Raw genomic sequence first — 24,890 nt, forward strand, 5'->3', positions numbered from 1 at the left:
GGCAAAAAGTGCTGAGGATGCAAAAAAAGAAATAAAAAATGATCCATGATCCTTACCCTTAAGGAGTTTACAATGTGTGTGAGGGAGGTGTTAGGGTATATGCAAACAACTATAAACAAAGCAAGCTATATTCAGGATAAATAGGAAACGAGTAGGAGGAAAGGCCATGAATTAAGAAGGATTGGGGGAAAGTTTTTTATAGAAGGTGAAATTTCAGTTGAAACTTAAAGAAAGCCAGGGAGGTTAGTAACTGGAATAAAGGAGGGGGCATGTTTCGAACATGAAGGGCAGGCAGGGAGAATGCTCAAAGCCAAGATAGAATGTCTTGTTTGTTGAACAGCGAGAACAGCCAATGTCACTGGACTATGGATCAGAGAGTAAGCTATAAAATGATTAGAAAGGTAAGGGGGGCTAGGTTATGAAGGACTTTGAATGTCAAACAAAACATTTTGTATTTGATCCTAGAGGTAATAGGGAATCACTGGAGTTTAATGAATAATAAATAATTTTATTGAATAAATAATAATATGATAAGATCTGCTTTTTAAGAAAATCACTAGGTGCTGCAGTGGATAAAGCACCGGCCCTGGAGTCAGGAGTACCTGGGTTCAAATCTGTTCTCAGACACTTAATAATTACCTAGCTGTGTGGCCTTGGGCAAGCCACTTAACTCCATTTGCCTTGCAAAAAAAAAAAAAAAACTAAGAAAATCACTTTAGTAGTGGCTGAATGGAGGGTGGATTGAAGTGGGGAGAAACTGAAGGAAAGCAGCCCCACCCCCAGGCTATGGCAATAGGCAATAATCAAGGTGGGAGATGATAGGAGCCTGCACCAGATGTCAGCAATGTCAGAAGAGAGAAGGGGCTTATTTGAGAGATCTTATTGGAGTTTAAGATCTCTATTAGACATATAACTGGAAAAGTCTGAAAGGCAGTCAGAGATGTGAGTTTCAAGGTCAGTAGAGGTATTGGGGTAGGAAAACTAGATTTAAGAATCATCATTATAGAAATGGTAATTAAATCCATGGGAGTTGATGAGAACACCAAGTGAAGAAGTATAAAGAGAGAAGTGATAAGGGTCCAGGATGGAATCTATGGTTAAAAGTCATGGTATGGAGGAGGCTATGGCAAAGACAGAAAAGGAGCAATATAGATAGGTAGGAGGAAAATCTAAAGAGAAAAGAATATCAAGGAGAAAGATGTGAAGAGGTCAAAGAGAAGGATTAAGACAAATCCATTGGATTTGGTAACCAAAGAGATCATTAGTCACTATGGAATGATAAGATCAGAAGTCAGATAGTAAGGAGTTAAAAAGAAAGCTAGAGGAGAGAAAGTTGATACAGCTTAGCTCTTAAGAGACAGCCTTTCAAGAAATTTAACTACAAAGGACAGATATAGAAATGATATAGGGCAAGGAAGGGTCAAATAAGGATTGAATTTTTTTCAGGATGGTAGAGATAAGGATATGTCTGTAAGCAGTAAGAAGCAACCAGTAGAGAGAGAGAGAGAGATTGAAAAATAAGTGTAAGTATGGGGAAGACTGGAGGGGAAATCTGTTGGAGTTAAAGAATTTGAAAGGGATCACTAGAACAAAGGGAGGGAGAAAGGTTACTTCATCCTGTGAAATGGATAAAGAAGAAGCTGGCATCTGAATGATAGGAGATGAGGAAAAAGGGAAAATAGGGAACCCCTGGCAAATGTCCTCAATTTTTTTTGGTAAAATATTAGGCAAGATTCTCTGACCCTCAGTTTCCTCATCTGTAAAAGTAAAAAAAGTGAACTTGATGTCCTCTAAAGTTTCTTCCATCTCTAAATCTATGGTCCTAGGATGCTATGTTCTCTTTGGCACCAGAGGGGAGAACTAGGAAAAATGGGTAAAAATGATAGGGAGGCTATTTTTAGCACCATAGAAGCAAAAGTGTCTTGGTAATTATAACTGTTCAATAATACTCAATGCTGCCTCAGAGATGATGATGAGAGTGATGACAATAGAACTGAAATTTATTGCAAGAATGAATTGATGCTGAATGAGATGAGCAGAACCAGAAAAACACTGTACACCCTAACAGCAACATGGGGGCAATGGATCAACCTTGATGGACTTGTTCATTCCATCAGTGCAACAATCAGGGACAATTTTGGGCTGTCTGCAGTGGAGAATACCATCTGTATCCAGAGAAAGAATTGTGAACAAAGACCAAGGACTATTAACTTTAATTTAGAAAAAAAATTGTTATCTTATTGTCTGATCTGCTATCTCTTATTCTTTATGTTTCTTCCTTAAGGATATGATTTCTCTCTCATCATATTCAATTTGAATAAATGGATACCATGGAAACAATGTAAAGAATGACAAATTGCTTTCTGTGGGGGTGGGGGGAGGGAAGTAAGATTAGGGGGAAAAATTGTAAAACTCAAAATAAATAAAATCTTTAAAAATGGTAAAAAAAAAAGAAATTTATTGCAAGACACTTTCCCCACAGATAGTACTAAAAGTCCTATGGCTATTTTATCACTGAAGAAGCCAAGGCTAAGAGATATTGATGGACTGGCCTGAGGTCAAAGAGCAATTGAAATAATCCGGATTTGAAACCAGGTCTCCTAAATCCAAGTTTTTCATTCATTCTAGGACAGCACAAGGATATTGTGCATTCCCTGTAGTTGGAGATTCTCTAGCAACAAATTGAAGATGGATAATCATCTTTCAGGGCCTTGGAGTAGATCCCTATTTTGAGCAGGACTTGTTGCTAGGTTCTCTTCCAACTCTGGCATTGATTTTTTGACCTTCTCATGGAGTCAGTGAAGTTGTTGGACCTGGAGGTAAAGGAGCCCTGGCTGTTTTCAGGATCATAATCAGCAAACAGAAAACCACCTGGTGGTTCATTTGGCTCCATGTGAGTTTGCTTGGACTCCTATTTTCCAGAGGGTCAGTTGATTAGTAGAATGAATGAATCCCAAAAAAGAGGCTCCAGATGTCACCCTGTTCTAAGAGAGTGACCTATCTGATTAGACGAGCAATAGGGGACAAATGGAACCCTAGGTTCTCTCTGCAGACCTGTTTCTCCACTCCACTAGTGTTGACTAGGATACAGTCAGACACACCCACTAAGTCTGAGATTGGATTTCTCAGCAGAGAAATACTGTGGTGCAGTGGAAACACTTTTGGAGTTAGGAGATCTGCTTTTGAGACCCTACCCTGAGATTTACTAGCTTTGTGACTCTGGTGAAATTACTTCCCTTCTTGGAATCTGTTTGCTTTTCTGCAAAATGAGAATAACAATACTTATACTTCCTATATCACATAGTTGTGAAAATCAAATGAGATAATGGTTTCTTCACTTCCTGAAACTTAGCATCTTTTACTGTGTTGTCAATGGTCAAGTGTTGAAGAAATGGGGCTATTAAAATAAACTGGGACTAAAGCAGCTAGAGGAAAGATAGAAATGGATGCTCAAATTGGGGTATTGGTAAATGCCATGGAACAACATTGTGCTGCAAGAACTGACCAAGACTAAGAAGGAGACGCAAGTGGATTGATACAAAACAAGCAAAAAAAATAGAACTGGGGGCAGCTAGGTGGTGCATCTGATAGAGCACTTCCCTGGAGTCAGGAGGACCTGAGTTCAAATGTGACTCAGACCCTTAAAAATTGCTTGGCTGTGTGACCTTGGGCAAGTCACTTAACTCCAGTGCCTTAAATAAAAAAAATTTTAAGTATATGTGCTGACTAAAATAGCATACAAACAATACTAAAAGGCAGCTAATCTCCTGAAACACAACTTAGTTTAATTCAATTCAACAAGCATTCATTAAGGTTCTACTAGAGGGGTGGAGTTACATTGGGAGAAAGCAATCTGTGACACATGTCATTTCCCATTTATGTGGCTTTATCCTTCATATCTCCCATGCCTAGAACATACACTTCACCATGCCTCCCTTCCCCCCACCTTTTTCAGCTCCTATCTCTATTTGTTTAAGTTTGTCCCTTTCAAGGCTCTACTCCTATGAGTAGAGCCCTAATCATTGAATGGGCATCACTTTAGTAAAACTGACTGAGAGAGACCTTAGTTTAACAAAGTTTAACAATCTCCTGTTGCATCCAGGGTCATCTCCAGTCATCCTGATCCATATCTGACCACACCATGACCATGGGAGGAGGCTGGTGACTTTGCACTGCCTTCCCTTATCTAAATCAGATTCACTTGCATGGTATGGCATGACATCACCTCCCTGATCTTGTTTTTTTTGCAAGGCATTGGGGTTAAGTGACTTGCCCAAGATCATACAAATATTAGTAAGTGTTTGAGGACAGATTTGAACTCAGGGCCTCCTGACTCCAGAGCTGGGAGTCTATGCTCTATCCACTGTGCCACCTAGTTGCCCCCGATCTTCTTTCAAAACTAAGTATAACAACCCTTCTTAGAGACAGTGTTCTTTCCTCCAATCACTGATCTCATTCTGCTTTGTATCATGTTTATTTGCATATTGGTTCCTCACTTTTAATCCCCCCCAACAAATGACAAGTTCCTCAAAAGCTGGGTCACCCACCTATCTATCCTTGATCACTGGCCTATGTCACAGGAATTTGCACCAATATTTGGTGAAATTGCATTTAAAGTGCTGATTTCAGAGACGTGGTTTATAGAATTATTTTCAATAGCTCTTCCCTGAGGTCTTCCACAACCTGGATCAATACTTGGAGATTCCTCTTTTCAGCTACAAACATCATTCATCTGTTTTCAACTTTTTGTCTTTACTATTTTCTGGTTCTCATCCCTGACCTCTATTTTAACTTACAGCAGCTCAGTTATGGGGTGTTGGGAAGGACCCTTGATTTGGTGTGAAGAGAATGGATTTCAAATCCCAATTCTTCCACTTACAACCAGTGTCTTGGATACATCACTTAACTTCTCAGGCCTCTGTTTTCTCTGAAAGCAGAGGTGCTTCTATTTTCTCTAAGGCCCCTATAATATATCCCTAAAATGAAGGATTTGAATAAAGTCTCTTCTACTTCTTAATATTCTCTGATCCTCTGATCTGATGCATTTGAGTCTTGGATCTGACCCAAGCTGGTGACCTGGTTCTGTACAAAGGAGAAAATAAATCCTACCCTGACTCCCTCAAAAGGTTGTCCTGTGAACTGAAGAAGATAAATGTATAAGGTGCTTGGTTAAATGACAAAAACAGCAGCAGTTAATGATCATTTGAGAACAGGTGCCAGGGATACTCTGGGTCAACATCGAATCTCCTGTTATCAAACTACACCTGTGCTTCTTCAGCAGGACTGAAACCTCAGAGAATAACCAGAGTAATTGCCCTTGAACTACCATATTGGGGCTTAGCATGTTCTAAGCCCAGAATTGGGTTTGATTCCCCCCTCCCCCCATCTTAGGTACAATTTCTAAAGTCCCACCTATAATCAGGTAGATGTTTTCCCCAATGTTTTTCTTCTTAGAAAGTGACAGAGCAGGGAGAGGTTAGGTGGTGCAGTGGATAGAGCACCAGCCCTGGAGTCAGGAGTACCTGAGTTCAAATCCAGACTCAGATACTTAATAATTACCTAGCTGTGTGGCTTTGGGCAAGCCACTTAACCCAATAGCTCAGCAAAAAAACCCCAAGCAAACCTAAAAAACAACCTAAAAAAAAATGACAGAGCTAATATCTTCCAGATTAATCAAATATGAAGGGGAATGATCTTGTATGAGATGCAACAATAGAGAAAAATGATTCAGGCAAGTCTCTAAAATAAGTGAATAATAAGGATTAACTTGTATATAGCATTTGAAGGAACACTAGAACTTTTTGTGTCAGGGCTGTTGGGTCCTCTTCAGGCTGCTTTCTACCTTAGATCTCCACCTGAGACACCAAACTCTCACCTATGGCTTTAAGATGCACAGCAGCCAAACTCTGGTAAGCAGTTTCAGCACAAGGTCTAATCAAGGGAATCTCAAACTCATTGGTGAGTTGTGGGGGGCATCAACCCCAAGCATATGAAGTCTTCCACTGGTGGAATAGGTGGATGAGAATATTTTGTTCCAATGGTCTTGAAGCTTGGTTAGACATCAGACACCAAGGTCATTCATTGCATCTAGAGCCATCATCAGTTGTCTTGACTCTGTCTTGCCACACTGGATCATGATGATTTTGGAAGAAAGAGTGAAGTAGATGACTTTGTGCAGCTCTACCTCACTTAAATTCAATTTATGCAAGCATCACAAGACATCACCCATATTTTACCATTCCTCAAAGTCTGGTGGTGACAGGCAAGTGATGAATCAGCAGGTGGGGATACACTGGGAGTTGTATTCACAGCCCTACACACAGGTGGCCCAGGATATAGGGTCATTTCCCCACTGAAAGCAGTAGTGGGATTAGGCAGCCTCCTGGATGACTGAGTGGCTTGTCCCTCTTTTAAAAAATTTTAATGATTTTATTTATTTTTACATTATTACAATAATCTTGTGAGAGCAAACATAACCCCCCCCCCCAAAAAAAAAACCCCATAGAGAAACCACAAGAGCAATGAAGTGAGGGGGGGCAAAACAAGGTGTACTTCAGTCTTTGTTCAGATACTTTTGGCTCTGTTTCTGGGTGGGTTGACTTCTTTATCACAAGTCTATCAGAGAAGTTGCTTCAATATTTTTTCCTATAATGTTGCTATGTTAATTGTATTTCCCTCCATTCTATTCCTTGCTACTCCCATTTATTCCATTTTCTCTCTCCTTTTATCCTGCCCCTACTCAGAAGTGTGTTGTATCTGAGTATCCTCTCCCACAACCTTCCCTCTCTTCTATCACCTGCTCCCCCTTCTCTCCCTTCTCCCATCCCTTTCCTCTCCTTTTTCTTTTAGGATAAGATAGATTTCTCTCTCCTATTAAATATATATGTTGTTTCCTCTCTGAGCCATTTCTGATGAGAACAAAGGCTCATTCATTCCCCCTTTGCCTTCCCCCCTTCCACTCCACTGCAAAAGCTTTTTCTTCACTCTTTTATATGAAACATCTTAGCCCTTTCTACTTCTCATTTCCCTTTCTCCCAGTACTTTCCTTTATCACCCTTTGACTCCATCTTTATACTATATTGTACCATTATATTTATTTCCCTTCTGTGACTTTGTCTATGTTCTTTCTCATAAATGAGGAAGTTCATATGGGTTATCAGTATCTTCTTCCCATACATGAATACAAACAGTTCAACATCATTATGTTCCTCATAGTTAGTCCTTCTTGTCCACCCTTTCTATGGTTCACTCAAGTCCTATACTTGGAGATCAAATTTTCTGTTCAGCTCTGGTTGTTTCAACAGGAAAGTTTGAAAGTCTCCTGTTTCATTGAAAATCCATCTTTTCCCCTTGAAGAGAATGTTCAGTTTTTCTGGGGCAATGATTCCTGGTTGTAAACCAAGTTCTTTTGCCTTCAGGAATATCATATTCTAAGCCCTACGATCCCTCAACATAGATGCTGCCAAATCCTGTGCAATCCTGACTGTAATGCCACAGTAATTGAATTGTGTGTTTCCAGCAGCTTGTAATATTTTCTCTTTGACTTGGGAGTTTTGGAATTTGGTTATAATATTCCTAGGAGTTTTTGTTTTGGGATCTCTTTCAGGAGGTGATTGGTGGATCCCTTCAATTTCTATTTTACCCTCTGCTTCTAGGATCTCAGGGCAATTTTTCCTGGATTATTTCTTGAAAAATGAAGTCTAGGTTCTTATCCTGGTCATGACATTCAGGTAGCTCAATAATTTTTAAATTGTCTCTTCTGGATCTATTTTCTAGTTCAGTTGTTTTTCCGATGAGATAGTTCATATTTTCTTCTAGTTTTTCATTATTTTGGTTTTGTTTTACTGTTTATTTCTTACAAAGTCATCAGCTTCCTTTAGCTCCATTCTACATTTGAAGGAATTATTTTCATTAGAGAGCTTTTTTATCTCCTTTTCCAACTGGCCAGTTCTGCTTTTTATTTATTTTATTTTATTTTTTTGCTTTGTTTTTTAGGTTTTTTTGCAAGGCAAATGGAGTTAAGTGGCTTGTCCAAGACCACAGAGCTAGGTAATTATTAAGTGTCTGAGACCTGATTTGAACCCAGGGACACCTGACTCCAGGGCTGGTGCTCTATCCACTGTGCTACCTAGCCGCCCCATCAATTCTGCTTTTTTAAGGCATTTTTTCCTCATTTGTCTTTTAGATTGCTTTTTCCATTTGACCTAAACTGGTTTTTAACATATTTTTCTTTGTTGTTTTTTTTTTTGTGTGTGTGTCTCCTTCACCAAGCCGTTAACTTGGTTCCCTGAATTGCTTTCATTTATCTTATCAATGTTTCCTCTACCTCCCTTATTTGCTTTTCAAAGTGTTTTTTTGAGCTTTTCTGTAGCCTGATACCATTTCTATTTTTCTTGGAGGCTCTGCATATAGAAGCTTTGACTTTGTCATCTTATAAGTGTATATTTTGATCCTCTATGGGACCAAGTAATTTTCTATGGTTGGATTCTTCTTTTTGTGTTGTTTGCTCATTTCCTCATCCTATGACGACTTACCACACTTCTAAAGCTTTTGGGGGTTTTGGGGACACCTTCTTCAGGAACCTTAATTCTTCCAAGGTCTCACTGCCCTTTTGGCCTATGCTCTAGTCTGTGGATGACTACAGGCATTCCCTCTGTCCTGGAGCTGTGAAGAGGGTCGTTCTCCTCTATGGTAATAAGGGGGGCCCAGACTGTGACCTGGATCTGAGTTTGGGCAAAGCAGCAGTGTTCCCAGGGAGAGCAGAGAGATCTCTGAAATCTCTCCCCATCCCCTTGCCATCTGTGGACTGAGCAATCTGAAAGCAGCTACTGTAGCTGTAGGTTCCCTCAGCTGCCCTGAGGCTGGCACTGGCTGGGCTCCAGGCTCACTCTGGTGTGGCAGAGTTCTCCCACTGACCCTCCAAGTCAGCTCCATCTCCAAGGGTCCCCTGGCCAAGAGGTCTGGAAACTATTCCTGTTGCCATGGACCCAAGTAAGCCCAGGGATCCAGGTGCCCTGTGGGCTGTTCCTGAAAGGCTGAAGCTGGTTTGCTCTGGCTCTTTGCAACTGTGGCCCAGCTATGCTGTGACTTTTTCCAATCCCTGGTCCTGGTGGAATAGACCTTTCCTGTGGATCTACCAAGTTGCTTTGGATTGGGAAGTTATTTCACTCAGTCTTTCTGTGGTTTCTGCCTCTCTAAAATTTTGTTAGAGTCATAATTTTATGGTTTTTGGAGTTTTTTGGGGAAGAGTTTCTGGGAATTCCTGCCTTCATACTGCCATCTTGATTTCACCCCCCCTCTCCCCCAGCAACCTTTTTAAGGATCATGCTGCTCATTTACAGATGAGGAGATCAAAGCAATCCATAGCCATATTAAAAAATGCTCTAAATCATTAATTATTAGAGAAATGCAAATTAAAGCTTCTCTGAGGTAACGCCTCACACCTCTCAGATTGGCCAGTATGACCAGGAAGGATAATGATCATTGTTGGAAGGGATGTGGGAAATCTGGGACACTATTACACTGTTGGTGGAGCTGTGAACTCATCCAACCCTTCTGGAGAGCTATTTGGAACTATGCCCAAAGGGCAACAAAAATGTGCATACCCTTTGACCCAGCAATACCACTACTAGGTCTATACCCTGAAGAGATGATGAAAAAGGGTAAAAACATCACTTGTACAAAAATATTTATAGCAGCCCTGTTTGTGGTGGCAAAGAATTGGAAATCCAGTAAATGTTCTTCAGTTGGGGAATGGCTTAGCAAACTGTGGCATATGTATGTCATGGAACACTATTGTTCTATTAGAAACCAGGAGGGATGGGATTTCAGGGAAACCTGGAGGGATTTGCATGAACTGATGCTGAGTGAGATGAGCAGAACCAGAAAAACACTGTACACCCTAACAGCAACATGGGAGTGATGTTCAACCTTGAGGGACTTGCTCATTCCATCAGTGCAACAATTGGGAACAAGTTTGGGCTGTCTGCAGAGGAGAGTACCATCTGTATCCAGATAAGGAGCTGTGGAGTTTGGACAAAGCACAAGGACTATTCCCTTTAATTTGGAAAAAAAAAACCAGATATCTTATTGTCTGATCTGGTTACTTCTGAGAATTCTGTTCTCTTTAAGGATATGGTTTCTCTCTCATCACACCCAATTTGGAGCAAGGTACAACATGTGTTGTGTCATATGTATTCCAGTCTAAGAGCTATGAAGGGTTAACACAGAAATAGTTATGTGCTTTAACAAGCAAGATGTACTTCAGAGCTTAGATAAGGGAGTAGCTGCATGTCTGAGCTAAGGAGGTGTATTCCCAGGCTCAGATAGCGCATTCTGAGATAATTACCTTCTGCACTCTGTTTATCAAATCACTGTTTGGTTCTCAAAACAATCTTCTCTCTGTTTATCAGAACACTGTTTGGTTCTCAAAACAATCACCTAAGACATACACAAGGTATGCATGTGAAAAAAATGCTTGCTAAAACGCTTATGTAATTGGTTACGTAAATGTAGAGTATAAAAGTATGTATCCTGTGATCAATAAACGAACCAGCTTATGCATCATATTGATGATGGCACTGAGTTCCCTCCCCCAGACTCAACATATGGTGACCCCGACGTGATGGAAGTGAGTCCAATGGGGAGAAGACATCCCGGTATGAGCTGGTAGGGAAGTGCTGGACACCCCCTCACTCAGCGTTAGAAGAAAAGCGGATGTGGCCACGGCTGACCTGTGAGTCAGGGAATTTGGGATGGGAATGGCTGCATCAGCCACGGAGTGCATCGCGCTCAATACCTTAGAGGATTTATCGAAAAAATATGACCTGCCTGTTAAGAGATCAGAAATTTCTTGGGTATTACACTGGGGAAGAGATAAGGGCATAATTACTAAGACTGAAGAACTCTTCTCCTTGGAAAAATGGGATAAACTGGGAAAAAGCTTATGGGAAGCAGTCCAAACTAAGAACAAGGAAGCCCAGAGACTGGCAGAACCATATGGCACACTGTGCAAAACTGTCCAAGATGACATTGAAAGTTTGTGGGCTTGCCCCGCTGTGACTTATGCTGAAAGGACCGCTATTGGAGGAAGTTCAGATGTGCCTCCTCTAGTAGAAAAAGCATTAATTAATCCCTGCCGCCTGGCCGGGAAGAGGGCGGGCAGGTGGGCAGCCCCAGAGCCTACCCGCTGCCGCCTTTGTCTCTCGCAGGCTTTTCAGATCAGTGGCCCTGGGCCGCCTGCACACCCGGCCTGGGTGGGGGCGGACCAAGGGGAGAAAAGCCGATCCTGTTCCCCCACTCGGCCCTCTGGCAGTTGGGCATTGGGCCTGCTTCATGAGGCTTCTAGCCCTGGGGAGCTCATTAGTCAGGCTGCCCGCCTCTTCTCCCTCCCCCTGCTGCATCCTGCTCATCTCAGCCAAGGCTTTGGCGAAAACCTTCAACCTGCCCTTGACACAGACGAGAATGATTGTTGCCTCCTGCCCTGACTGTAGTACAACGACTCTCCTGCTTAATGAGGACTTGACTTGGCAGCCACCGTGAATCATCCCTGGGCTGGCAGAGGAGGGAGGAGGATTTAACCCCCTCCCACCCCGCTTCATGTCCGGTCTCATTCGCCTCGGTCTGTGTGGCACGACCGCCGCTGACAGAGCTTGTCAGGATGCTAAGAAATACTTAGCCTTGTTTTTAAAAGAAAAGGGGGAGGTTGGGGGATCACTGCATAACATAGTGAGCAAAGTGATTTATGTTTTGAACTGGCTTAACCCTAAGCACTCCATCTCAGATAACAAGCCTCCTTACTTTCACTTTTCAAAGAATGTGGCACACTTTGCCTATGTTGACATTTCTGTCTCTGTTTTTGATCCTAAGACTGCCCAATGGTTACTAACCTGGGGACGAGGGTATGGGTGTGTTGTTTCAGGTTCATTGAAACCACAGTGGGTTCCTGCAAAGTGGGTGAAACCTCACCTGAAAAATGATACTTCTTGCATCCTGCCCGCTATGGCTCTTGTGACACATCTGATTCCTAAGTATCTACAGCATCAAATGTATATCTCCCTGAAATCAGCTGGTGATCCCTTCAAGACATGCTTCAAAGGGATCCCCCGGACCCTATTAAACAGAGACTGAAAGGGTACTATGGACAGTTAAGGGAACATGTAGGAGTTTTCAGCAGTATAGTTCTTGTGCATGTATGTGTGATAAGCAGCAAAATTATACCTGGCCATCCCTGAAAAATAGTTGTCGATTAAGAGCTATTTTGGAGGCTTTAAATAAACCAACTACACAGGAACCACAGGAAATATATCTCTTGTGGAGTGTTCCCCCTGGAATAAAAGAGAATATCACTCATCTCCCACATTGTAGTCTTGTGAGCTCCCCACAACTTTATAATGCTACAGGAGTTTTTATATTTGGAGGTTTAGAGTATTTTAAAGAAAACGCGCCTTGGGATTCCCCTAAGTGAGAACGATTCACTAATATATCAGGGCATTTTCATTATTGGAATTTATCAAAAACAGAATGGGGGCCCCTTGAAGTACAAATTGAGGGAGTGAAGTCATTACCCCCTGGAGTATTCTTGATATGTGAAGATAAGGCATACAGCTCTATCCCATGGCGTCCTATAGAAGGACCTTGTTACCTAGGCCAATTAGCACTAGTGTCCACACCATACCTTAATTTCTCCAGAAGCCCTAAGAAAACAAGGAGCATTCCCCTGGCTTCCAACTGTAATAAAAATGTTAAATTTCTATCGGTATCAGAAACAGTAGCCACATCCTTTTTCACACCAGGGGTAATGGCATCTATTAATTATAATACCATGAAAAAACTTGCATGTTGGGCAAAAGCTCAGGCTGACATTACGTCCATGACTTTAATGGATATAATTACGGAAGTACAGAGCATTCACAAGGCTACACTACAAAATAGAGCTGCAATAGATTTCTTGCTTTTATTACATAATCATGGTTGTGAGGAATTTAAAGGCATGTGTTGCTTTAATATTTCAGATAATAGTGCTTCAGTCTATGCTAAAATCAAAAAGTTACAAGAAAATCTTGATAAAATAACTGTACATGAAGATTTCTTTAAGGATTGGTTAAAATCTTTAGGATTACCTGCTTGGCTTTTGGCAATTGTTAAACCTATAATTGTAATTTGCTTAATACTTGTTATATTCTTGTTGTTTGGACTATGCATCCTTTTGTGTTGTCAGAGATCTCTAGAAAACATGCTCTCCCAGGCCTTTAAACGAAAAGGGAGAGATGTTGTGTCATATGCATTCCAGGCTAAGAGCTATGAAGGGTTAACACAGAAATAGTTATGTGCTTTAACAAGCAAGATGTACTTCAGAGCTTAGATAAGGGAGTAGCTGCATGTCTGAGCTAAGGCGGTATATTCCCAGGCTCAGATAGATAGCGCATTCTGAGATAATTACCTTCTGCACTCTGTTTATCAAATCACTGTTTGGTTCTCAAAACAATCTTCTCTCTGTTTATCAGAACACTGTTTGGTTCTCAAAACAATCACCTAAGACATACACAAGGTATGCATGTGAAAAAAATGCTTGCTAAAACGCTTATGTAATTGGTTACGTAAATGTAGAGTATAAAAGTATGTATCCTGTGATCAATAAACGAACCAGCTTATGCATCATATTGATGACGGCACTGAGTTCCCTCCCCCGGACTCAACAAATATGGAAACAAAGTAAAGACTGATGGAGTACTATCTATGGGGTGGGGGTGGGGAGAGGGAAGCAAGATTGGGAGAAAATTGTAAAACTCAAATAATATCTTTAATAAAAAAAAAAAGGATCACGCTGCTCATCTCCTGATATGAGGAAGGGGCTAGAAAAGGTGTCCTAAAAATTGTCTGCTTACTCAAACCTGGTCTGATTACCATGGCAGATGGAGATCCCAGAGTGAGATCAAGACACAAAAAAATCTACAAAAACTTCTTTAAAGAAGATTCTAGGGGGTGACTAGGTGGCACAGTGAATAGAGCACTTGGAGTCAGGAGTACCTAGGTTCAAATCTGACCTCAGACACTTAATTACTTAGCTGTGTGGCCTTGGGCAAGCCACTTAACCCCATTGCCTTGAAAAATCTTTTAAAAAAAAGAAGAAAATTCTACTCATTGGTGCGCACACTCTTAGACAACACAAGATCCAATAGATCTGAAAGATAAACAGCTCTTGTTGGGAGAGAATTTAGCAGGTATGGTATCCAAATAGCAGCCCTGAGTGAAACAAGGCTGCCAAATGAAGGCCAGCTAACTGAAGTCAGAGCTGGATACACTTTTTTTCTGAAGTGGCCACAGTGAAGGGAAGCACTTTGAACCAGGGGTGACTTTTGTAACCAAAATTAATTTAGTCAACATTCCTGAATGCCTATCAAAAGGAGTGAATGATGGGCCCATGACAATGACATTTCCACTTGCAGGAAAATGCCATACCACCATCATCAGTGCCTATGCTCCCACCATAAGTTAAAGAAAAATTTTTATGAAGACCTGAAGATCCTTATCATCAATGCAACAAAAGAGGACAAGCTTATAATTTTGGGTGACTTTAATGCTAAAGTAGGCTCAGATTACCAGTCATGGCAGGGAATACTTGGGATGAATGGAATTGGAAACAGCAGCAGTAATGGTCACCTTCTACTGAAGACTTGTGCATCTCATAACCTTCTCATCACAAACGGTGTCTTCCATTTACCTAAATGCAATAAAATTTCCTGGATGCAGCCTTGTAGTAAACATTGACATCTAATAGGAGAATTTAAGGAGAAGAGACAGATAGGATGTGAGATTGACAAAGGCAATGTGTGGTGCAGAGTGCTGGACTGATCATAGACTCATCCTCTTTTAGCAAAATTTTTACCTTCAACCAAAGCAGCAGCCCCCAGGGAAACAGACTACTAGAAGAATTAATGTCAAGAGATTAGAGTCTCTCTATGTAGGAATAATTTGTTGCTAACTTGGAGAGAAAACTGAGCCAACACACAGTTGGCAATAGGGAAGCAGAAAAGGAGTGGACAGCTTTCAGAGATCTGATGTACAGCACTGCATTTGCTCATCTGAATCAGAACACTCAAACTTCAAGACTAGTTTGATGAAAATGATGGGGAAATATAGAAACTGCTAAATGAAAAACTTTCCAGGGAGGTCTACACTGACAATGAGACTTTTTTTTAAATATTCTTAACATTTTATTTGTTTTCCAATTATATACAATAGTAGTATCTACCTATCATTTTTTGTAAGGTTTTGAATTTTACACTTCTCCCCTCCCTACAGAAGGCTGTCTGATAGTCTTACATTGTTATCATGCTCTACATTGATCAAAATTGAATGTGTTATAAGAGTAAACATAAACCCCCTCCCCCCCCCAAGAAGATCAGAAACCTAAAAAATAGAGAGAAAAAAACAAAAACATACTTCAGTCTATGTTCAGATTCCAATGCCTCTGTCTCTGGGGTGAATTGCTTTATCATAAGTCCACCAGAGAAATTGCTTCAATACTTTTCCTACAGTTGCTATTACTAGCTGTACCTCCACTCTATTTCTCTTCACTCTCATTTATTCCATTCTCTCTCTCTCTCTTTTCATCCTGGCCCTGGCCAAAAGTGTATTGAATCTGAGTACCCTCTCCCTCAATCTTCCCTCTCTTCTATCACCTATTCCCCCCTTCCCTACCCCCATTCCCCCTTATCCCATTCCTCTCTTCTTATTTTTCTCTAGGGCAAGATAGATTTCCTCACCCTATTAAGTGTGTATGTTATTTCCTCTCTGAGCCATTTCTGATGAGAATGAAGGCTCACTCATTCCCCCTTGCCTTCCTCCTTTTCACTCCATTGAAAGAGCTTTCTCTTGACTCTTATGTGAAATTTCATAGCTTCTTCTTCATCTCCTTTCCCTTCCTACCAGTACTTCCCTTCACCACCCATTGATTCCATCTTTTTATGATTATACCATTATATTCTGCTCCTATAAATGAGAAAGTTTATGGTTATCAATATCTTCTTCCCATGCAGGAATACAACCAGTTCAATATCATTAAGTTCCTCATAGTTAGTCCTTCTCTTCCACCCCCTCTATGGTTCACCAGAGTCCTGTACTTGGAGATCCAACTTTCTGTTCAGCTCTAGTTGTTTCAGTAGGAAAGTTTGAAAGTCCCCTGTTTCATTGAAAGTCCATCTTTTCCCCTGAAAGAAGATGTTCAGTTTTTCTGGGTAGTTGATTCTCAGTTGCAGACCAAGATCTTTTGCCTTCTGGAATATCATATTCCAATCCCTATGAGCCCTTAATGTAGATGCTGCCAGATCCTGTGTAATCCTGACTATGGAGCCTCAGTAGTTGAATTGTTTGTTTCTGGAAGCTTTTAGAATTTTCTCTTTGATTTGGGAGTTTTGGAATTTGGCTATAATATTCCTGGAAGTTTTTCTTTTGGGATCTCTTTCAGGAGGTGACTGGTGAATTTTCTCAATTTCTATTTTACCCTTTGATTCTAGGACCTCAGGGAAATTTTTCTGTATTATTTCTCAAAAAATGAAGTCTAGGCTCTTCTGATTGTGGCTTTCAGATAGCCCAGTAATTTTTAAATTATTTCTTCTGGATCTGTTTTCGAGGCCGGTTGTTTTTCCAATGAGATATTTCACATTTTCTTCTAATTTTTGGCTTTTTTGGAAGAGTTTTATTTCTTCCTGATTTCTTACAAAGTCATCAGCTTCCTTTAGTTCCATCTGCATTCAAAGGAATTATTTTCTTCAGAAAGCTTTTTTATTTCCTTTTCCAGCTGGCCAATTCTGCTTTTTAAGGCATTCTTCTCTCATTTGCCTTTTGTTTTGCTTTTTCCATTAGGCCTAAACTGGTTTTTAACATATTATTTTCTTCAGTATTTTTTTGTATATTTTTTACCAAGCTGTTGATTTGTTTTTCATGATTTTTCTGCATTGCTCTCATTTTTCCTCCCAATTTTTCCTCCATCTCCCTTAATTGCTTTTCAAAGTCTTTTTTGAGCAAATCCATAGTCTGAGCCCATTTTCTGTTTCTCTTGGAGGTTTTAGATATGAAAGCTTCGATTTTGTCATCATCTGAGTATGTGTTTTGATCTTCCATGGAACTAAAGTAATTCTCTATGGTCAGATTCTTCTTGTTCTGTTGTTTACTCATTTCCTCAGCCCAAGACAGCACTTCCAAGGCTTTTTTTTTTTGGGGGGGGGACACCCCGCTGGGATCTTTATTCCTCTGAGGTGTTATGCTCTGTTGCCTATGTTTTGATATGTAGATCCCCCAATACTTCCCTCTGCCCTGGAGCTATAGGGAGGAATCCAGCTTGGCTACTTAGTATGGAAGCCCAAACTGCAACCTGGATCTGAGTGTAGGCTAGCAGCAGAGTCCTACCCTGAGGGAGAGCAGTGAAATTTCTGCAGACTTCCTTTACTGTCTCTGGGGGTGCAGGCTGCTTTCTCCAGATTCTTGCTGCAGATTCTGAGGCTGGTGCTCCTCATTCCACACCCATTCTGGTGTAGCAGACTTCTCTCCCTGCCCCTACAAGCTGTTACTGGTGATCTCTGGGCTGGACTGGGCTGGGCTGCACTGTGGCTGTGGCTTTTTTTCTAACCCCTGGTCCTGGTGAAACACACCTTTCCCTAGGAACTTCTAAGTTATCTTGGACTGGGAGAATGTATTTCTGTGGGTTCTGCCCCTCTAAATTTTTGCTAGAGTCATAATTTGTTGGCTTTTGAAGTTTTAGGGGGAAGGAATTCCCGGGAAATGCTGCCTTCACACTGCCATCTTGGCTCCGCCCCAGACAATGAGATTGACATACACATTGCCAGAGCTAGCCAAAGGAAAGTGTGGGAGAGAAGAGATATTACTGACTATCAAATTGAAGGTCTACAGAGCTGTGGGGCTGACCTCATTGCTATATGCCTGTGAAACCTGGACAGTCTACCAGCACTATGTCAGGAAACTGAATCACTTCCATTTACAATGTCTTAGGAAGATTCTGAAGATAACCTGGCAGGAGATGATTCCAGACAGTGAGGTCCTTTCTCAAGCTAAGTTGCTTAGCATTTAAACATTACTACAGAGAGTACAATAATGATGGGCTGGACACATTGTTAGAATGCAAGAAGTATGCTTGCCAAAAAAGACTATGGAGAACTCACAGCAGGGACAGAAGAAGTGATACCAGGATACCCTGAAGGTCTCTCTTAACTTTATAATTGATTTATGCAGCATGGGAGATACCAGCACAAGACCAACCATCATGGCATACATCTCACCGATGAGGGTGCTGTGCTCTATGAGAAGGGCAGAATTGAAGCAGCTCAAAGGAAACATGAAATACATAAGTTTAGAGTACCCAGTTATTCATGTGGACTATTTGTGCCTGACCTGTGGTAGAGCATTCTGAGCTTGTCTTGGTCTGATCAGTCACAGTTGGACACACAATAACAAAGGACAAGAAGCAACCAACTATCTAAGCTCTACATATATAACCTTATTGATCCTCTCAGCAATCCCATGAAGTGGGATTGATTTTTGTTCTTTATTCTCTCTTTTTTTTTAAAGTCTACTAGGTTTTATTTCCCTTGCCCCCTACAATTAATTTAGTTCTATAGTTCAGTAATTGACTGTAGTCAACTGTACTCTGAGAAGTTATTTAAACCAACTTTGGGACATTACAGAATACATCTTCCTGCATTAGAAAGATTTAAGCATTGTTACAAATTTAAAGAAACAATCACCAACTCCCCAGAAATATCATCCTCATTAGTAATGCAAATGTATGACATCTTTCCTATGTCAAGTGCAAGGTATATGGGAAGAAAGAAAAGATACTGTCTCTACATAACAGAGGATCACCAGGGAAAATAAAATTGCTCATATGAAAAGGGAGATTTAGAACCCTGTAGTTGTCAACACATTCACGTCCCTTGGTTTGAGGTTATGGGTCCTGGGAGATTGTTTCTTTCCTTCCATCCCTAGAAGATCCATTTTAGGTGGCTTGAAGGCTGCTGGGTTGTCTGCAATTTTAGTAGCCTGAACTTGAATGAGTTCCATTGGTGATGGCTTCTGATTACCTCTGAAGGACTGGACACTGAAACCTGAGTCAGATTTCTGAAGGGTTCTTGATCCAAAAAAGGCTCCATTTTTCAGATGAGGGTTTGTCTCTGTCTCCATTTCCAGCATCCATGCTGCTAATGTCTAGGCCAGGTAAGGAAGTAGACGATCCATGAGAAAACCAACCTCTGGGTTTTTGCTTGGGAGAAGAATGGGGTGTAGTGGACTGGGCTGAAGCAGTCAGTCTATCTTCTTTTGTCATATCTCCACTTTGAAACTTCAGCTTATGGACTGCCTCCACCACATGGTGGTACTTGGTTTCTTCTGTGGTGAGGCCTTGATGGGGAGTGTATCTTGCGTCTCTCAACCCTACCTGTTGCTCAAAGCGCTGGATGCTCTCTTGTGTCTGCTTTGTAATTAGAGAATTCATGATGACATGCATAGCCTTGGCCTTCACCACTGGGATTTTGTTCATTTGGTCACTGGAAGCTGAGGGGGTTATGGAGAAATCATTGTCTCCCTCCTCAACCTTGGAAAACTGTTAGTACTTCCAATCTGGGATGACCGGCTTTTCCCAAAGAACCTTATTGCACATCAGATGAAGGCAGAGTCATTGGTGTGGGATCCTCCAGGACATCATCATAACTGAATGCCCATTGCTGCATTCCAATTGGCAAAGTCATCTTGTCTAGAAGCCCCAACCTCAATAGCAGGCACATCTGCCTCTCTGGATGATGCCATGAAAGACTGTGATCCAGAGGTTTCTCTAGATATATATCCAGAATCCTGATTCCCACAGGTGAAAGTCTATGGAAGTTATGAAGTTAGGACAAAGATGTGAAAGGGAACATTCTGCAGCTAGTGATGACACTAGCAGAGTCCCAAGCAGCTCTCATGCAGAGGTTCTACAGACGGTGAGGAGGGGGTGGGACGGGGGAGGATGGAGGAAAGCCCATCCTCAGCCTGGGGCTCCAGCACAGACAGGAGGCTGAGACTAACAAGGCTCCAGGGCCAAAGCACAGGGTGAAGCGAGGCCATGACGCAAGTGGCACTGGGACCCACGTGGAACTCAGCCAGCAGAAGCACTGCAAGCCTGTTCTTTATTCTCGTAGAAGACCATAACATCAGGAAAGTGATATCCTAACAAACATAATTGGATTTGAGGGAGTGCTGTGTTAAGTCACCAATCTCACTTTTTCCTCCAGAGCCATCTGGGTTCAGTGGTCAAATATGAATCAGGATGACTGGAGATGGCCCTGGGGTGGAGTGGCCTTGGAGTCAAGAGGGTGGGAGTTTGAATACAGTCTCAGACACTTGCCACTTTCTAGCTATGTGACCTTGGGCAAGTCACTTAATTTTGATTACTTCACATTCAGGGCCATCTCCACTCAAATCCAATTCATGTGCCTCAGTGTCACCTCCCTGATGTCATGGTCTTCTTCAAGAACAAAGGACAAAAATCATCTCCTTCTTCCCTCTATGAGCTAGGATTACAGATGAGAAAATTGAGTCTAAGAAAGGTTAAGTGACTTGCTCAGGATTACCTGGCTAGTAAGTGTCTGAACTTATTGAGGTAGTGTTGAACCCTCATGACTCAAGTATAGTTCTCTATCTACCATACTTTCTCTCTCCCCAAGTCACAGGTTGATCATATATGATCATGATCAAGGATTTGTAGAATATTTTCACAATATGAGTTCTCCACAATGATGAAATCATGTCTAGATAAACATTTTTTAAAAAATTAAATTTTAGAGGCTGCTATGAAAATTGTTCTAATTTCTGAAGAAATAATTGCTAGCTGGCATGTTGACTCTGAAGATAATGCAAAAATTAAGAGTTCTGTAGGCAGTTTGAGTAGCAATTTTGGCATCCAGGGAAAACAGCAAGAACCATATCCTTCCAAAAATTTTCTAAAACAAATTTAATTCAAGAGAGGGGAGAAAAAAAAAAAGAGAGGAGAGATCCTGGGACACCTGTCCATGGAGAGAAGGGGAAGGGAAAGAAGGCTAAGAATTCTAAGAGACCTCCTGGGGTGGAACTGAGAAGGTCACCTGGGGTGTCATGGGGGGTGGGGAAAATTGCCCTTTTTTTTAACTAATTATTTTTGCTCACAAGGTGTTAAATTCCTTTGTTTCTATGTGGCAGAAGAGGAAAGTGTTGCTAGCACTCTAAATTTCATTGCCTTTGGGACAAAATCCTGATCTTCAACCATAGGTAAGATTCTAGCTGCTTGGATTAATGATGGTCAGAAGAAAAATATAATCTTCATTTTCAGGCTTTGAAGGCCTGAAGGTACCTTCTAGGTCAAATTGTACCTGGATAAGAATTCTCATTGCAAAAATTTCACATCCATGAGCATCCAACTTCCACCCAAAGATTTTAGTGACAGGGAACCTCCTTAGCCCCTGGTTTCCTCATCTGAAAAATGAGTGGGTTGTACTAGGGGCTCCTGAGATTTCATCCAGGGAGAGGGAGTATAGTAGGATTACCTAGTAGCAGTGAGGCTTAATAGAGATTGTGTAACATAAATTTATGTTGAACCCAGTCAGAAGGGTTTTGTGATTTTTCTTCACTTTCATTTAGTAGCATTTCTTTTCAAAGAAATGGTGGGGGGAGATTCAAGGTTGAGGCTTGCCTGAATATCATGGATGATATGATAACGACATTAAGTTTCCAAGAGAGGAGAACAATGTAGAGATTAACTGGTTCACCAAGAGCTTAAAATGGGGAGAAGAGGAGAGAGTGGCTGGTGCAAGGCAGATGACCTGGATGAGAAATGGAGAATTGAGGGACTGGTGGTCATGGTGAAGATGAAAAGAAGGGTTTTTAAGGTTAGGCAGAGGGAGTAGTTAAAAGTCAATAAATAATGGTCAGATAGGGGGATTTTTGAATTCTTGAAATAGGGAGTGGGTTATGGCAGGATCAAGACTATGATCATCTTTGTGTGTTTGAGGTGAGGTAGTATAGAACATGGGAAGTGAGTTGATTGAGGAATGTTGTGTGCCAGCCGGCTAATTTATCTTTTACTCATAACCTATGACTTGACTCAGTCTAGCTGTAGTTAAGTTCTCAGGCGAACATTGAAGAGGTGGGAGACAAAGATGGCAAGTTCTCCATCTAAAAGTAAGTGCTTAATTATCCTTTTTCACTTCCAATCCCCATTCTCTAATTGCAAGTCAAACAATGTTCCAGTACTCATGGACAGCAGGTGATAAAAGTTTACTTCCTCAGGCTAGTACTCTCACACAATGTTCCAGCAAGTGCCAAAACATAAGGAAAAGATAAGAAGATCCAGAGAGCCAACATGGGCAAGAGGAACTTTAAATTATTCGCAGTCATTCAATGACCTTCCTGTGACCTTCAACAGTCTGTTACAGAGAAACTGAGTGTTTAGGGTATTTGCGTGAATAATTATGGATGTTGAACTCCCTTAGTGTAAGGGACTGAAGAGAAAAATTGTGAATGTTGTAACTATCACACTCATTGAGGGAGGAGGGGCAAAACCTGGAGGTCCATGTATCAACTGTTATTAGGATTTTGATTGGGTGATAGTTATGAATAGCATGAATATTTAGGAGAGGTTGCTACTGAATGATGGAAGTAAGTGGAGAACTTAAATGTTGCAATGAAATGGAAGGATTCCAATTTCCCTACCTTGAAAATTGAGCCAAGGAGAATGAGCAAGGTATAGCCAGTACTGGAAAGAATGGACAGAAAGGTTGTGTCATCAGAGGGGGAAGTATGTTTCAGTAATAACTAGTAGATGGAGGTAACAGGAGAGGAAGATTTAGAATAAAGGGAAGTTTGATGACTATGGAACAGGCATTCCACTGGGCACAATAGAAGGGCTGAGTGATATTTGAAATTCTGGGGTAGGAGGTTTGAATAGGATAAAGAATCAAGAGGTAGTGATGGGAAATAGTTTTGAATGATGAGCTACAGAGATTCAGAATCACTGGGATGGGAAGGGTATGACCCATGTGTGTGAATGTTCAATCTTTGAATAGAGGGCACCCACCATTCACTTCCCAAAGGATACTGGAGATATGATGGAGGCCAAGTGTAGTTTGAGATGGGAGACACATTGACAGATGGTTAGATGGGAAGTGCCACTTTACTATTCCTCTTCCCTCTGAAGGGAGGATAGGAAAAGTGCAGCTGGAGATGGAAATACAATTTGCAAGAAACTTCTCATCCTCACCAGCTTAACTTCTATTCTTCCCTCAAAGGATAGGTACAGCAAGAAATGGGAAAGGGAAAACTTTTTGCACTGGAGATTCTCCAAATCTCATTTGGGAGATGGGCTGGAAGGTGGAAGTTATTACTTTGGGGCAGGCGGAAGATGCTTGGGGGACAGGTTTGCTGAAATGGATCAGAGGGTGGAAATGGTAGAAAGTAAGGTAGAGTCATTGACTTGACCAGGAAACAGGTTCAAATCTTAGATTCAAGACTTCCTCACTAGACAACCCTGACAATATGGGGTAAGAGTATGGAGGTCTGTCATAGGTAGTAGCAGAAAGGATAATCCTATTCTTGGAGTGATCAATCTCCTAGACTCCTGTGCTGCTCTCAACCAAAAGGGAAATCTCAGATGGTTGCTTGGGATCATCTTATATTTACTTGACATGGGACCAAGAAAAGGCAGAAAGGAAAGAATAGGCAAAAAGAACCCTAATCTGGGAGTCAAGAGTATGGGGTTCAAATTTCAACTCAGACCTCTACTAACTGGATTATCCTGGTCATATTATTTCTATCTTGGTTTCTTCACCAATAAACTAGTAAGCAAACTAGATGATCTTCAGATTCTCTTTGAACATTAATATTTTGTGCTTTGGTGCCTCAAAATTGCTGTGATCCCTGAAGAAACCTAAGAGATTATCTAATCTAATCCCTTCATTTCACAGATTAGGAAACTAAGGCTTGGAGTGGTCACACAAGAGAGTGGCTGTGGTTAGAACTCGAACCCCAATTTTTTTTTTTACATTTTGAATACTTTTTTTTATTAAGATTTTGAGTTTTACAATTTTTCTCCCAATCTTACTTCCCTCCCCCCGAACCCAAATTTCTTAACTCCAACTCTAAGGCTATTTCTTTTATGCCAGGTTGCCTTTTGTCAAACAACTCAGTGACTAGCGTTGCAACCAAACCTATTGTTGACTGGTGTGACAGTGGTGGAAGGAAAAAGGAGGGATGGCCTCCCTATATTTTGATGGGTTACATCTTTCCTTCTGGGGCCCACTGGTACCAATGTTTGCATAGGGGTCCTGAAGTCTTTATGTGAATTGAAAGTTTATCCCAATCACTTCCTAAGGCAAGGCCCTTCCTAAGATTCACAATTGTTTGCAAAAGGAGCATGAGAGGAGAGGTGGTATTTTCTTCTAGAAAGATTAAGCAAAGTAGAAATAACTAGTACCCCACTTCTGGAATCTTAGATGTGGAAAATCATAGGGATTTATATAGATGGCTGATTTCATTCACTACAGAGTTACATTATAATTTCCAGATAAGTCTTTAGGGTTTTCAGGTTCATATTATCAACTTGGCACAGTAAGCAATTTCTTTCTAGCTATTTTTGTCCTTAAGAATTCAGAAACAGGAGAAACACCTTTTCATCTTGCATTTCTATCAGTCAAGCAGTAAGACAATGATTTGAAAAGGCAAAAGGTGTTTTTTTTCAGCATTTTATGTATCAAAAACAAAATGACAAAATCTTTCATAGTTCCTTTGTCATAAATGGACTGTGAAATTTCTCTGATTCTTTGGTTCAAAAATACTGGCAAATTATAGTTTAAAAAGCATGATTTCTGGAA

The 24,890-nt window shown here is 41.0% G+C and overlaps 1 pseudogene; it reads right to left on the bottom strand.

The window, feature by feature from the left end:
* Positions 1-18,915: 18,915 nt before the first annotated feature.
* On the bottom strand, positions 18,916-19,760 carry LOC141518670 (putative monooxygenase p33MONOX pseudogene; annotated as a pseudogene).
* Positions 19,761-24,890: the final 5,130 nt, after the last annotated feature.

This window comes from Macrotis lagotis, chromosome 1, assembly GCF_037893015.1.
Source record: "Macrotis lagotis isolate mMagLag1 chromosome 1, bilby.v1.9.chrom.fasta, whole genome shotgun sequence".
NCBI lineage: Eukaryota > Metazoa > Chordata > Mammalia > Peramelemorphia > Peramelidae > Macrotis > Macrotis lagotis.